General features: G+C 34.6%; 1 long non-coding RNA gene and 2 pseudogenes across 3 annotated transcripts; 1 reads left to right on the plus strand and 2 right to left on the minus strand.

The window, feature by feature from the left end:
- The first annotated feature begins 4,154 nt into the window (after positions 1-4,154).
- Positions 4,155-7,181, plus strand: LOC143533512 (uncharacterized; annotated as a pseudogene). The gene is made up of 3 exons (XR_013135372.1): positions 4,155-4,308; positions 4,985-5,912; positions 6,069-7,181. The product of XR_013135372.1 is annotated as an uncharacterized LOC143533512 (transcript).
- Positions 7,182-9,296: 2,115 nt separating this feature from the next.
- On the minus strand, positions 9,297-11,226 carry LOC143533530 (ubiquitin-like-specific protease 1D; annotated as a pseudogene). Its single transcript, XR_013135373.1, has 5 exons — positions 11,198-11,226; positions 10,911-11,093; positions 10,506-10,757; positions 10,350-10,441; positions 9,297-9,504 (listed from the first exon to the last, which is right to left on the minus strand). The product of XR_013135373.1 is annotated as a ubiquitin-like-specific protease 1D (transcript).
- Positions 11,227-12,365: 1,139 nt separating this feature from the next.
- On the minus strand, positions 12,366-12,834 carry LOC143533488 (uncharacterized). The gene is made up of 2 exons (XR_013135368.1): positions 12,730-12,834; positions 12,366-12,635 (listed from the first exon to the last, which is right to left on the minus strand). It is a non-coding gene; the product is annotated as an uncharacterized LOC143533488 (long non-coding RNA).
- Positions 12,835-15,230: the final 2,396 nt, after the last annotated feature.

A 15,230-nucleotide genomic window follows, 5' to 3' on the forward strand; every position in this document is an offset into this window, starting at 1 on the left:
TTGATTTAGAACCTAAACTGATTTAAAAAAAATCAGTTAACAATGAAAATAATGATAAAAAGGTTAGATCTACAATAACCAGAAGTAAATATAATGTTGCCGGAAAAAAGATATAGCATTGCCGGAAAATCATATAACATTGTTGGGCATTAAAGTATAATATATAACCTTACCTGAAAACGATTAATCTCGATCTACATTACCGAAATATAGAAGATGGTGGATGGTGGAGTTAGAGAGAGAGAGAGAGATTAAATACAAACAAAAACGGAAAATAAAATTCTTACCGGAAAACTGTAATAACTTCAAAATATCAATTCAATCTTGGATTTTGATATACAACCTAAAGAGATTATTACAAAATCATATAACAATTAAAATAAATATAAAACCATATCGGAAAACCTTATCGGAAAAATATATTATCTTGCCGGAAAATCAAATAACATTGTTGGCCATTACCGGAAAACGATTAATCTCGATCTACATTTCCGGAATATAGAAGATGGTGGAGTTAGTAATTAAGCCGAGAGAGAGAGAGAGGGAGAGAGAGAGAGAGATTAAAATGATTAAAATGATGGTGGAAAATTCTAAGGTTTAAATAGTGTGTGAGATGACACATAACAGCATATTAGATAGTCTTAGAATGGAAATGAGATGACATGGAGGTCTAGGTGGACACCCTAGTAGAAGGACATGTGACAAAATTGTATTGATTTAATAAATTATAGATAAGAACTAGACCAACTTATACTTAATGTTTTAAGAGTATGACCCATCTTCTTGTATAATTGCATAGATGCTTTACAAATGGGCCATAGACTTGTTAAGCATTAGCAATCAGGCCATCTTAACGAGCTTTTATCAAAATACAATTTTGTTTTCACAATATGTTGGGAAAGTGCGGACTACCGGATATAAGACTTCTACAGGCCCATTTGTCCAAACGAAAAAAGCCCAAATTTGTTAGGTGAAATAAGTGATTGTAACGCTTTATTCTGAAGTGTAACTTGTTTAGCACGTAGTTTATCATTTCAAGATTTAAAATTTCTTTCCAAACCTATTTTATATTTAATCGAAACTTTCAATCTAATATATTCACTATAAATTTCGCCTTCACTTGGCACTTGGCAGTCTTTAGAATCTTCAAGAAATTTGACCGGACATGATTAAATTGCAAGGTTTTCTGAGAAAAGATAGTGTTTGGCAATCATGATTCAACTAATAGAAGTTTTGACAACAATTTGGTCTCATTGTCTTGGAGTTGATTCCGTTTTCTAGTATTTTTTTATGTCAATGGGTCGTCTCGACTGGATGATGGGAAACCAATAATTCAAAATCAAAAGTGGTTCTCCAAATTTAAAACGTGGTAACACGTGTTACGGTCGGAACCGAAACATAGAACCGGATAGTTGGAGGCGCATGAGGAAGCCGTGGCTTTTACTTTTGTCGGTAGGTGTGTCAGTGTTAGATAAAAAGCGGCGACCAAAGCTAGACCGTTGACCCTTAGTCTATGGCGGCGGTAGATCGTAATCTACACCGGCGGCCGAAGCCAATTATATATATATATATATATATATATATATATGTATATGTACAAACGTCCCCGGGGTAGGACGAGAACGAGAAGAAGAGAAAGATTTAGGCTAGAACCCTAAGGATTTGATACCATGTAGAATAATGAAAACCCCCGTAAGGTGTAATTTATTATTGATCAACTATATATAGGAGTACAATTGAGATAAATACAAGGAAACCAAATCAAATATAATCTCCTAACTATGGTAACACTATATTACTAAAACTCTAATAATATATTCTATAATATTCTCTAATAGACCCCACTCGCTTATTTTGATAGGCTTACATTATTTTAAAAGGGCCTCAATTTTGAAGTTTGTTTTAGGCCTCTAAAAAAATTGGGCCGGCCCTATTTATTAATCATGGCTTAGATAAAAAAACAAAATCCAACGGAATATATACATACATGCGCATGTATTATCAATGGTGGATACATGAATATTTGTGTAGCATTAAGGTAATGTAGGATTGTAGGTTGTGAATCAAATGAGTTGGATAAAAAAAAAATACAAATTTGTGCATGGGCTTGCACCCAATTACTATTATTATAATGGTATCAAACTAGATTAATTACCATCACCTAGTATTATAATTGTGAACCTAATCTACTGGTCCACTCAATAGATCAAACTAACACAATTAGGGAAACATAATACCTTATTTGAAAAATCATACCACAACTAGGTCTAGATAGATATGAGCGAAAAAGATCGATTAACCGAACTGTAACTAAAAAGGTACTTATGTATAATGCCAGTTTTGTCTTACCAGTAGTCTTTATGTCTCAATCTCTATAATTACACTAAAAATATTTCATTTTCTTTTCGTTCACAACCACTTTCAACAAATATTAAAAAATTATAAAGTATGATCAATGATTCTCTAAATTAACTAATGAATAGTAACATTTTTTTTATTCTTTACTCACAATCACTTACAACCACGCTCTCGAAAATGAAGTACACACTCATATATTATCGAGAATAAAATAAGCCCGCAGTAAATAAATCTATTCATATACATTCGATTTTATTTTCTCTCTAAATTCTTACATTCAATTTACAAAATAACTTTTGTATGCTAATGACTTCATTTATGGAATCCTATATAGTTATGTGATGATTGGTGATAATTAAGGTTTTATGAAATTAAGGATGTTTTCTGTCAAACCTATATTACATTGAGAAACCTGCATAATTTAGTCTGGAAAAATTCAATAATCAACTTATTACACTTTTGTTTCATGCTTTTTGGGAAGTACTGTAAGCTTGTCTACCAATTACTTATATTAAAATCAAATTTAATGCATGCATACATGTGTGTATACGATACTTAGATGAATGCGATTTACATCGATCAAGATCGATTGTGGATACAAGAATATTTGTCTAACTAGTAAAAAGTATCAGCATCAATGTAACATATTATGGATGAAGTCTGTAAAAATATTAAAATATATAACATTGTGCGTTGTCTTGTACTCTTAGCAAAAGTTAACATATTTCTATTATATATTAATATAACATCATCTACTATTATTAATTATTGCACGACTCAGTGGTCTATTCAATATATCTAACAAACACATTTAGAGAAACGTAATACCTTATTTTACGAAACTGATATACAAAAAAGACTTCCATTTCTAAAAGAGAGAAAAACCCAAAAATATAATGATAACCTTCGTAAGGAAATACCACATCACGAGATAAGTATAAATAGAAAGATCGATTAATCAAACTATAATTAAATGACCGCCTCTGTATTATCTTACGTTTGTCTCACTTGTATGATAAAGTTACATCGCATAATAAAAGTACGTAATACACATTTTGTTATGTAGTATAACCACAATGCAAGTGAGGTAAATATTGGTAGTATAAAATAGCAACACATTCAACTACTCAAGTTTATTTTTTTCTTAAATTTTTTCACCTTTTAACTTTACTACATTACTTTTGTATGGTTCAATAGAAAACAAAACCATTTATTACATGAACAGTACAATACCTTTTATAAGTACGACTACGTTGCCGACCCCTCGGCCTCTGCTGGCTTTAATTATGTTGGGGATTTGGATGCGTTGAGCCGGAACGATGCCGAGTCCACGTATAATATTCCGCAGCATGAGCAGAAGAAGAGGAAGCTTGAGAAGAAGAAGGAGGCTTTGGAGAAGGCTGATGCTTATGCTGGGGAGGTGGACCCAGATGAGGTCGATAACCCCGCTACGGATGCCTGGCTGGTTAAGAATCGCAAGAGTAGGCTAGGCATGTGTGTTTAGAATTATTATTATTTTTATTATTATTATTATTATTATTATCATCTTTTTGCTAAATTCGATGCGAATACAAATAGAAATTTCAAAATTCGAAATTAAACGGGGCAGCTCAGCTAGGTTTGAGCTCGATTTTGAGGTTAAACGAGCCTAAGATCGAGCCAATAAGCCGAGCAGAAGCGGACCTACATAGTGATCGTCGGACACCAATGCTTTTTTAAATTTATTTAGAAGTGATAAAAAATTTATTTATCACTTGACTCATAACAATGTTACGGATCTACTCAACCATAAAAGAACGCTGTTGCTCGACCTCAACACATCAACACTGCTCAAGCCTCCGCGAGACCGCCACCAGCCCACCACCTGCCGCCGCCGCGCTTCTCTGCCACCATCCACCCTTTCGGCCCTCCTCCGTCGTCATTGCTTTGTGATTTTGCCTCAACTCTCAGGTAATTTTAGGGCTAAAAAACCTACTCCGTAAAATAAAGATATCCAATTGATTGATTTTATGCAATTATTTACTTAGATTAGTAATTGTATCTGTATGTTGTATATTATTGTTAGATTGTTATTTTGTTATGTCAAATAATTTTAGGGTTAGTTATGCAAGCATCATTGAAAAGAATGGGGAAAGGGTTTGAAGATGGGATATTGTTATATATATATATATATATTATAGATTTAGAGAAGAGCCATGCTATGAAGTTAGGTTGGAAAACTTTAGAGAAGAGCCATGCTATGGAGTTAGGGTTTGAGGAGAGTAGCTCGGTTTAGATCGTGCAACAACAGTTCATTTAAGAGTGTTTCAATTTGGCTCGGGTCAAAACGATTATTTTTTAAAAATTTAAATTTTGTTCAGGTCGAAACTGGCTTTGACCACTAGACTCTTGTTGAATAGAGCTGTAACATAATAAGTTAATTAAGAATAACTTAGATGGTCTAGCTATTTATGAGTATGAGGTATATTGTGAGAGACACAATAAATATCTAAAATGGGTTTAGTCATGTTAAATTAGTAGCACTATGAATAATTACCATAGCTTTGCTATTTGTGGGATATACTGAGTACGATGATGACGACTTATTTACTTTCTATTTCTTAGTGGCAAAGCTTTGATTTTGCAGATGGAAGCATGTAACTTGTTCATATCATGATTTTCACTGCTTGAATTCTACTGTTTTGACTTATATAGCCCAGCAGCCCCAACTTTTTTATTGAGAAACTTCACACAAACGAAATAATAATTGATTTTCGGCAATTTCACCACCAACAGTTCACCGTGGGCGGCGCCGACGTGACCGGGGCGGTGTTCACCGCCGGCACCGACAGCCACATAGGCTCCTTCAACAGCATCCCGGCATCCACACCTTACAGCCCCTTAAATTCTAGGGTTTCTTTCATTCTGCACTTACAATCATGGACCTCTTACAGGCATACTCCGGCGATGGCGACGGCAACGACCACCGTATGCCCTCCCCTGACTCCTCACCTCCTCGCCTCTCCATCATCCCCAAATCCTCTGCCCCAGAAGTGGACGACACCATGCTCTCTCTCAGCAACAAAACCCTAACCAAACCCCTTGACCCGTCCCAACACGTGGTCGAATTCAACCCCGCCTACGACCAGCTCTGGGCTCCGATCCAAGGATCCGCACACCCCTACGCCAAAGACTGACTCGCCCAGGGCATGCGTAATCATAAGCTTGGCTTTGTGGAGAACGCCGCCATTGAGCCCTTTGTCTTTGATGAACAGTACAATACCTTTTATAAGTACGGCTACGCTGCCGATCCCTCGGCCTCCGCTGGGTTTAATTATGTTGGGGATTTGGATGCGTTGACCCGGAACGATGCTGAGTCCGTGTATAATATTCCGGAACATGAGCAGAAGAAGAGGAAACTTGAGAAGAAGAAGGAGGCTTTGGAGAAGGCTGATGCTGATGCTGATGCTGATGCTGGGGAGGTGGACCCCGATGAGGTCGATAACCCCGCTACGGATGCCTGGCTGGCTAAGAATCGCAAGAGTCTGTGGGCCGGCAAGAAGGAAGGGTTACAGGTATGTATGCGTGTTTAGAATTATTATTATTATTATTATTATTATTATCATCATCATCTTTTTGCTGAATTCGAATTACAAACTCGAATTGAATTCTGTGTTGGCTGTTTTGATGCGAATACAAATAGAAATTTCAAATTCGTTGAATTCCTTCAGTCGCAGGATGAATTGACTGAAGAACAAAAGAAATACGCGGAAGAGTATGCGAAAAAGAAGGGCGAAGCGGACGGGAATAAAGAGAAAGGCGAAGTGGTCACGGATAAGAGCACCTTTCATGGAAAGGAAGAGAAAGATTATCAAGGCAGGTCTTGGATCGCACCACCGAAAGACGCAAAGGCGAATAATGATCATTGTTATATACCGAAAAGATTGGTGCATACGTGGAGTGGCCACACAAAAGGTGTTTCTGCTATCCGCTTCTTTCCTAAACATGGGCACTTGCTTTTATCAGCTGGGATGGATAATAAGGTTAAGATTTGGGATGTGTATAATTCGGGCAAGTGTATGAGGACTTACATGGGCCACTCTAAGGCGGTTCGTGATATATCCTTTTGTAATGACGGGTCGAAGTTTTTGACTGCTGGTTATGATAAGAATATCAAGTATTGGGATACTGAAACTGGGCAGGTGATATCCACTTTTTCGACGGGGAAGGTACCGTATGTGGTTAAGTTGAATCCGGATAACGATAAGCAGAATATACTCTTGGCGGGTATGAGTGATAAGAAGATTGTTCAGTGGGATATTAATACAGGGCAGATTACTCAGGAGTATGACCAGCACCTTGGTGCAGTGAATACAATAACGTTTGTTGATAATAACAGACGGTTTGTAACATCAAGTGATGATAAGTCTCTTCGCGTATGGGAGTTTGGTATACCTGTGGTTATAAAGTATATTAGCGAGCCGCATATGCATTCGATGCCTGCAATTTCACTTCATCCTAATGGGAATTGGTTGGCTGCACAGAGTTTGGATAATCAGATTCTGATTTATAGCACTCGGTAGCGGTTTCAGCTTAATAAGAAAAAGAGGTTTGCTGGCCATATCGTTGCTGGTTATGCGTGTCAAGTGAATTTTTCACCGGACGGTAGGTTTGTTCTGTCGGGAGATGGTGAGGGTAGATGCTGGTTTTGGGATTGGAAAAGTTGCAAAGTTTTTAGAACATTAAAGTGTCATAATGGAGTTTGCATTGGTGCTGAGTGGCATCCTTTGGAACAGAGTAAAGTCGCAACGTGTGGTTGGGATGGCTTAATCAAATACTGGTAAGTATCTTTATTCTTACTAATTAATTATAAATTATAAATATAAATATATAATTATACTTATCTTATGAACATAGAATATATAATTTGACATACATATGGGTTCTTCATTTATTGCATTGCAGGGACTAGTTCGTGGTCAATTTACTGGTAGCAAATATTATGCCAATTAAATCTCTAGTGTTAAGATGGTTAAAGTTACTGGCATAAAAGGAAATATGATGTCTTTGCTGCAAAATGGTGACGGTTTTATGCATCCAAGTGGCATTTTGTCACGAGGAATAGATTAGAACTTGTGTTTTACTTCAAACTGCCATATGTTTATTTTCAAACTAAGGCGTATGGTTTTGAGATCATGTTTGTTTATGTCGGACCGTATATTGTTGTTCTTGAGTCTGTCTTCACTTGATTAGATAAAACTTTATCATATAGTTTTTTGATTATTGATTTAGCTCTGTTATTTTATAGCACTTTAAGACGAATGAATAGTAATTAGGGTTGGTGCTTTCACTTGTTTTGCTATGCCAGATATGCAGCATGCTATTGCTATTTGACGTGTGCTTTTACCATATATATTTTTTAAAACATATAATATTTACCAGAATACCAGGAGTTAAGTTTGATGTTGGATAATGCCATTGTGTATGTTGTGGTTTATGGAGTATGCATAAGAATAATTTGGTGGCTGCTTGTTCAGTACATTAAGGGCACCTGTAGTCGGGTAGCCCCGACACCCTTTTTTTCTCCAAAAACCGCTACGAGAGGGGCACTTTGGTTGAATTATGCGCCTGTGTCATGGGGAAACTGGGTTGGTCAAAGGACCAATCAAGCTCTTCCTTTTTTTTTTGGTATAATTAATTAAAATCATATTTAATCATTACATGGGGCTGCAAGCCTGCAACCACTACGCATGAAACCGGAAAGCCCCGATGTTTATGTGGCATTGACGTGACATGAAAAAAAGACGTTTTTAGCCTGTCCACTACAGACGCACGAATGTAAGTATTATGTGAACTTGGCATAGAATTAGGTCATGGCTCCCATACAGTGAAAATCGAGGACTGTTCTTAAATTAATCACATCTTAGAATTGCTAATAAATGTTGTTTGGACAACTTTTGTCATGTGTAAATCGGTATCTAACACAAGTACCATGCACGTTGACGTTGGTGGATTAATTTAGTGAGAATTTTGATATTATGGAAACTGAAGTGCACAACTTTATCAACTTGTGCAGAGTAGCAAGGAACATTCTTTAAGTTGGTTCACATGTATGATACAACTTTTCACAACTCAACCATAGATGATCAAATCATACACCCAACCCTTCTAAAAAACAAGACACTTTGTATAATGAATGAACAAATATAAGAAATAAGGGTGTTAACCTAGCTGTTCAAAAGTTACTTCATATTGGATTGGATCGCTAAAAACTCAAGTTTATTCGAGCTTATCTTATATTAGAGCTCTTTTAGTAAACTAGCTCTGGCTCAAGTTTTAATATCTAGCTAGACTAGTCTTATGAGCTTAACTAGTCTAACTCCGTCTACAATCTGTATAATCTTTTATTAACATCATCATCATCATCATCATCATCGTACTCAGTATATCCCACCAATAGCAATGCTATGGTAGGGTCTGAGGAGGGTAAGATGTAGACAGCCTTACCTCTATCCCATAGGGATAGAGAGGCTGCTTCCGGTGAGACCCCCGGCTCGATAGTAGTTTTGAATCAAGCCTTGGACATAAGACACATAACACTCAATCATCGGGACACCGGCTGATTGGTGCATGTGCCCTTGTCTTTCGGCTATCAACGCCACCACATGATGCCTGATTAACCTTCCGCCACTTTTAACGTTATTTTCACGTGATTAGTAAAATAACGTCAAAATTAGTGCAATTTTACTTTTGCCCACCCAAGGGTTCACACATATTAACATGATAAATATAACTATTTATTATAAATATATAAATTAATTAGAACTAGTAAATACAAATCGAGTCAAGTTCAAACTTGAAAGTTACCCTCCTACCAAATTAAATATCCTAAATAAGAAGAATAATTTCTTTACTTGCATAGACTTAAACATTGCTTCTTGAGATATCCTAACTTTTTTTATTTTTTATTTTTTTAGCAATTGCACTGCTTCTAATCCTTCCTATACAAAATGTATATACAACTTTACCACAATACTTCTAAAACTAACTCTTGGGAGATGATGTGGACTCCTTCTCTTTAGCTTTCTTGAACTCTTCTACAAGCAGATCATATATTTTACCTCTTAATTTGGATGCTTCTTGAGGCTGAAACCGTTGTCTGCTAAACTGTTAATAAAGATGCATTCAGGTGTAATTACCAGCATAACTCAAAATTCCATATATATCCTTACAAAACATGCGAAATATCATATACACCCAACCAAACTTAAAATATCAAATATCAAATTCACCCAGTTCATTAAAACTAAATCATCATTTTTCCGTTATTTGATATCTCTAAAATTCCATCTTTATCATTAAAAATTTACATTTACAGTTAACAATATTTTTCTCAAAATATATGATATTTAGGGGGTGTTTGGGATTCCTTATTTTACCTCCTTATACCTTAGTTAAGGCATAAGGTATAAGTTACAAATTTGTAACTTATACCTTATACACTCACAAAACATAACTTTCCCAAACACCTTATAACTTAGTCATCTTATAAAAAAACAAGTCATTTTTAACCTTCGCGTTTTCTTTTTACAACTTTTTAAAGAACATTATTAACAAGTAAATATAGTTTTTTTTAATAAAAAAATGGGTAAATTTGAAATTCTTAAGTCTTACAAAAACAAGGGCAAAACAGTCATTTCTTGAATTATTTTTGTGAAATGGGTTTATTTTGATATTTGACAGAATAACAGAGATTATCCTTTATGTTTACACAAACACTGTTGGATTCTAAAACGCAAAGGACAAAACAAATCAATTTAGAAGATAAAGGACAATGAGTGAAATTTGATGCAAACATAAATGATAATCTCTGTAATTCTGTCTTGATATTTTAACTAGTTACTAAGGGCATATATATGATCTTTTTTAGTATAGGTTAGGCATATATATGAAATTCTCCCTAAAATTTAGATAAAAAATATATTGGCTCTATAAATCAAGTAAAAATGTACCATCGATAAATCTTTCTTTCTGAACCTCTCTGGAGCTTCTTTAATATAAAGCAGAACAAAGAGCCCACAGTCATAATCGTTCTTCTGCTGACAAAATTACCCTGATGAAATAACTAAAAATATTTAAAAGATGTAAAACGCAAGCTATGAAAATGTTTACCGTAACCCTTTTGTGATCCACTCTCTAGTCAAGATTTTCACATATTTCATCTGTAACAGGTTAGTCATAATATCTATAATAATCATGTAACTATAACTATAACTATAACTATAACTATAACTTTATATTATACCTTTTAATGTTATCAAACAGTGACACGCAGACCAAGTGAGTCCAAATGTAGCAAAGTTGGGCCTAGTTCATCTTCCTTGTCAGGTAGACATATTATCACCAGGCTCCAATGAGCACTGCACAACTAAAAAACGCATTAATATACATACACAACTACATCAGGCACACATTTTCAAAACAATCAATTATGCTATAACTGATAACAGTCCTATTAGAAACATGACAATTAACATCTTTTGAATATTAGGAATGAAACTTCAAAAGCTTACTTTTCATGTACGGGCAGAAGAATATATGCTTTCTCAAAACTCAAATAAATAAGATTAGACCTGATTCAAAAACTGCCCAAGTGACAACAAAACACTAACCGTATAATAATGGATGAAATACATGCTTCAGGAGCAAGACATGCAATGTGGGTATGATCAACTTCAACAGAATTCGGGTCATCCCTGCAAATTCACAATCAAAAATAAAGGAAAACCAAAACATAAGTATATGAAGAATTCCAAGAAATGATAAATCATCCAACATAATCAGAGGCAATGTGTTGTACCTTGATGGGTAGTAGATTGATTTTACCATCTTTCTCGCTGAAATTCGAATATATTAAATTACAACTTTTTTGCTATCTTAGAAACCGGTCATCGGTTTGGTTTTACGGTTCGTCTTTTTTACTTTGTGTCGGTTGATCGGTTTCAAAATTTTCAAACCATAGCGAATGGTTTGGTTCGTTGTTTATACCAGAAACCGGCCTTACGAAATCAGACCAGACTGTAAATGTTGAATGCATTTTATTATTTAGTATTAGATATTAGATATGTTTTGTTATATATATTAGTATAGTTAAAATATAATTGAACAAATCTTTTTTAATACAAGTAAACTTGGCTATTACAATTTCATTAAATTAACCTAATTCCAGTATGATTTTTTGTAATCTTTATTCTTCTTATTATTTCGTCTTCGTTTGGAATTCCTTATTTTTATCACCTTATAACTTATAACTTATTGAAAAGTTAAAAAGGTGTTTGGGATTGCTTAATATGTGAGTGAAAAAGCTCCATAAGTCACAAGGTTGTGACTTATGACTCATGGTTGTGACCATTAATGTTTACCATTTATGTCGCTAAAATTCCTGTCATGGTCCTCTCAAGTTTCATATTTTGTTGGTGTTTAGTTAGAATTGATGGTACAGCTAAATTAATAAAAATTTTAAACTAAATTTATTATCAAAGCTTAAACTGTGAAGCCAAACCGGAATCAGACCTTTAGTAACAGTTGGGTTTCAATTTTCAATGGTTCAGTTTTGGTTTGGACGACAAAAAATTGGTACTCACAAGTTTAACTTAAAAACCATCGAAACCGGCATTGAACAACATATTTATTTTTTTAATTGAAAAATTATAACGTATGAAAAAGTTATGAGCGTTTAAAAATCGTAGGTGGGAAGTCGGTTTAAAATTGAAATTAAAAACATAACAACATTGTTAAAGATGAGAAAACAAACTTGTAAGTTGGGTGAACTGTGTATAAAAATCAAGTTTATATATCCTTTTTACACACACATGTACTTCATGCATTATTATTAATTAATGTTTGTAAAACTCTTAAAAATCAAGTGTCTTAATTTCCCCTTGTCTGTCTCTGTGTATGTATTATGGAAATAAGTTACAGGTCTAGGCCTCAAATTCCTCTTGAGGAGAGGTTGGACTGGTAAAAGAAAACAAAATAAAATTATTAACTTAAAGATACAAGTAATAAAAACAATGTCAGGAAATGATACATGGAGATACTTCTTCTTACTCTGCAGGAGAATCACCATCTTGTTGTTCATCATTGTAGTTTATCTTTTTCTTACGAGTTGCTAAGCAAGAAGTCTTCCTGCATCTTCCTTTACCCGGAAGCTGACTCTTTGACATTGATTTTTGCCCTTGGCAAGGATTGATGTAAGGTGAATCTTTTTCAAATGCGCAGACAGTCCTAGAATCTTTCTGCTAATCAACAAACAAATATGCGCGTTTTATTAAAAAAAAAAAAACAATCAATGAGTGAGTGAGGTGTAAAAAAGAATCAATCATATCATACGTCTTGTTCCATCTTCTTGCGGACAAAATCAGCATACTTTGATAAAGATTTCTTTTTCCCATGTGAAGCACCTGTTGTAATTGCTGGCTTATTATTATTATTATTCCCAGACCATTTAATTTGGGTTAAAAGAATGAATACAAATGTTACCGTGATCAGAAAGGTGTAGTATTCCATTATCCGCCTCCTCCTGTTATGATAACAAACCAATACAACTAAATCTATACATTAGAAAGAAAGAAAGAAAGAAAGAATTTGATTGAGCTAAAGAAAGCACCTTATTGTCCGATTGACGGTTGTTTCTCCGTTCCAACTCACGCTCATGCCTCTTGAGATTGGCCTTAAACTTGAAGCCACCATCGGCCAGCCTAACACCTATCGTTTGCAAGCTTCGTTTCATCCTCACAACACACTCCGCTATTTCACGCTCAGATTTACCCATCACTTCCAAATCCTAATTATTATTATCATCATCATCATCGGGTTTCTTCCTCTTCACTCCGTTTTCTTCATCCATCAAGTCAAAGGGTTTTATGTTTTTTTTTCGTTTTTAGGTATATATATATAAAACAAACCCCAATTGCGATAACCGAAACCCTAGGTGATGATGGTGTCGGAAAACTCCTTTTACCCAAAAAAAACTAATTTCATCTGTCCCAAACCTATTTGTAACCTTATATCAAACATTTAGAAATTCTTTTTAGTATAATCCTAAATTATTAAGGTAGTCGAAACCTTAGAACTACTGTCGGTGGTGGGGTTCAAACATTGGTGGTAAGCGGAGGGGGTAGTGATAAGCGGTGGTGTTTTCCGGCGAAAAAGGAGTTTTTTGCAAAAAGAAAGAAAAACGTTTTTCAGGCGACCGGAGACTAGCGGAGTGATGGTTGGGTCTAAATATTATATTTTATTGTATTATTTGTATAGTTTTATGGTTTATTGTACGAACCATGGTATTTCATACGTACTTATTGTGTTACATGTCATTGGACGTTAAAAGGGTTTATTCTGAACTTGTACGAGCACGAGATTAAGGCTCGGGACGATTGTCATGCAAAACAGAGCAAGAGGTCTGAATATAATATTATTTGTTGCTGCTGAAGACCGTCGCGTTACTCGACGAGGTGAAGGAAGGTCAATCGCGATATGTAATAGACAAATATTTAAAACCATATTATTTTTGTCCATCGCGCTACGCGATGGACATGAAGTGAAGAAAGATGTCACGATACTACGGATATAATAGTCGTGCAAAATGGGTTTTGATTATATCTTTTGTTTTACGAACCCTATTCAGGATCACGTATTCACAGCAGTTTCTGTGCGATTTTGAACGAACTTGAAGGCTCCCAATCATATTCCTATCAACTTTCATGCCTATCTATTCAAGAATCAAAGACCCGATGATTGCTATGAGTAGCTAAATCTTTCGAGTCATACTAGGGTGTAAGATTATGTAACTTAGGGTTTATTGTTCTACATTCTTGCTTTAATTTGACTCTTTGTAATTGACTAAATAGTGTGGATTAAGTTGTTAGTATTGCCTTGGATCCATATGTGTTAAGATTTTTTTGCATCAATAACATTGTGAAATGAGAATTGCTATTAAGACTGATTCATGCTAGATTTGTTAACTGTTTCTGATTTATGAAGTGCTTGATTCGTGTTGCAAATGATTTCTTGCACCAGTTGCAGGCGATAGATGATTGTTGGCACTTATGATTAGGAATGTATGTTGGTGAATCTGAATTTCACGTGTGTTTAATTGAAATCAAGTCAAGTGTGTAAGTTAATCTAGTGTTGCATATATATTTTTTCAACCCATGTGTGATTGTTTTTCATTAATTGTTTACAACTTGTTAAGTGATCGAGTTATCTCAATCTAAAACTATCGCTAGTGTGATCAGTACTCGATTAAATCTTCATAATATAGTAATCTACATGTCACATCCCAATCTAAGACGGAAATGCTGGGGCGCGAACTGACTACAGGTGATAAGAATCTTCATAATATAGTAATCTATATATTTTTAACCCATGTGTGATTAAATCTTCATATTTTTTAACCCATGTGTGACTAAATCTTCATAATATAGTAATCTATATATTTTTATTAATATTTTGGAATATGTTACTTTTATCTAATAGCAATATTGTCATTTGCAGTTTGTTTGGATTGTTAAATGACAATGATTTGAACATTTCCAGACCAATTCCATTGAAGTTGTTGTCATCTCTTGATGACGAGTTTTTAAAAACAACATATTTCTATAATATTTGTGAGATTCGCACAATAATCTTGGTAACTTACTGGTTATATTTTTTAAAATTTCATATTGATCTCTTATACGTTATTGTATAAAGATTAATTAGTTTGTTACTTTTTCAGCCGAAAAGTATTGACTTGCTCGGAACATATCTGTGTTGGTTGAATATGTTGTCTATATTTATATGGTTTGTTGATATGTTTTTTCACCCATGTGTAACACGAGCAATATCTAGTA

This window comes from Bidens hawaiensis, unplaced genomic scaffold (assembly GCF_021521415.1).
Source record: "Bidens hawaiensis isolate Kalapana, Puna unplaced genomic scaffold, B.hawaiensis_p1.1 tig00009774_1, whole genome shotgun sequence".
Taxonomy (NCBI): Eukaryota; Viridiplantae; Streptophyta; class Magnoliopsida; order Asterales; family Asteraceae; genus Bidens; species Bidens hawaiensis.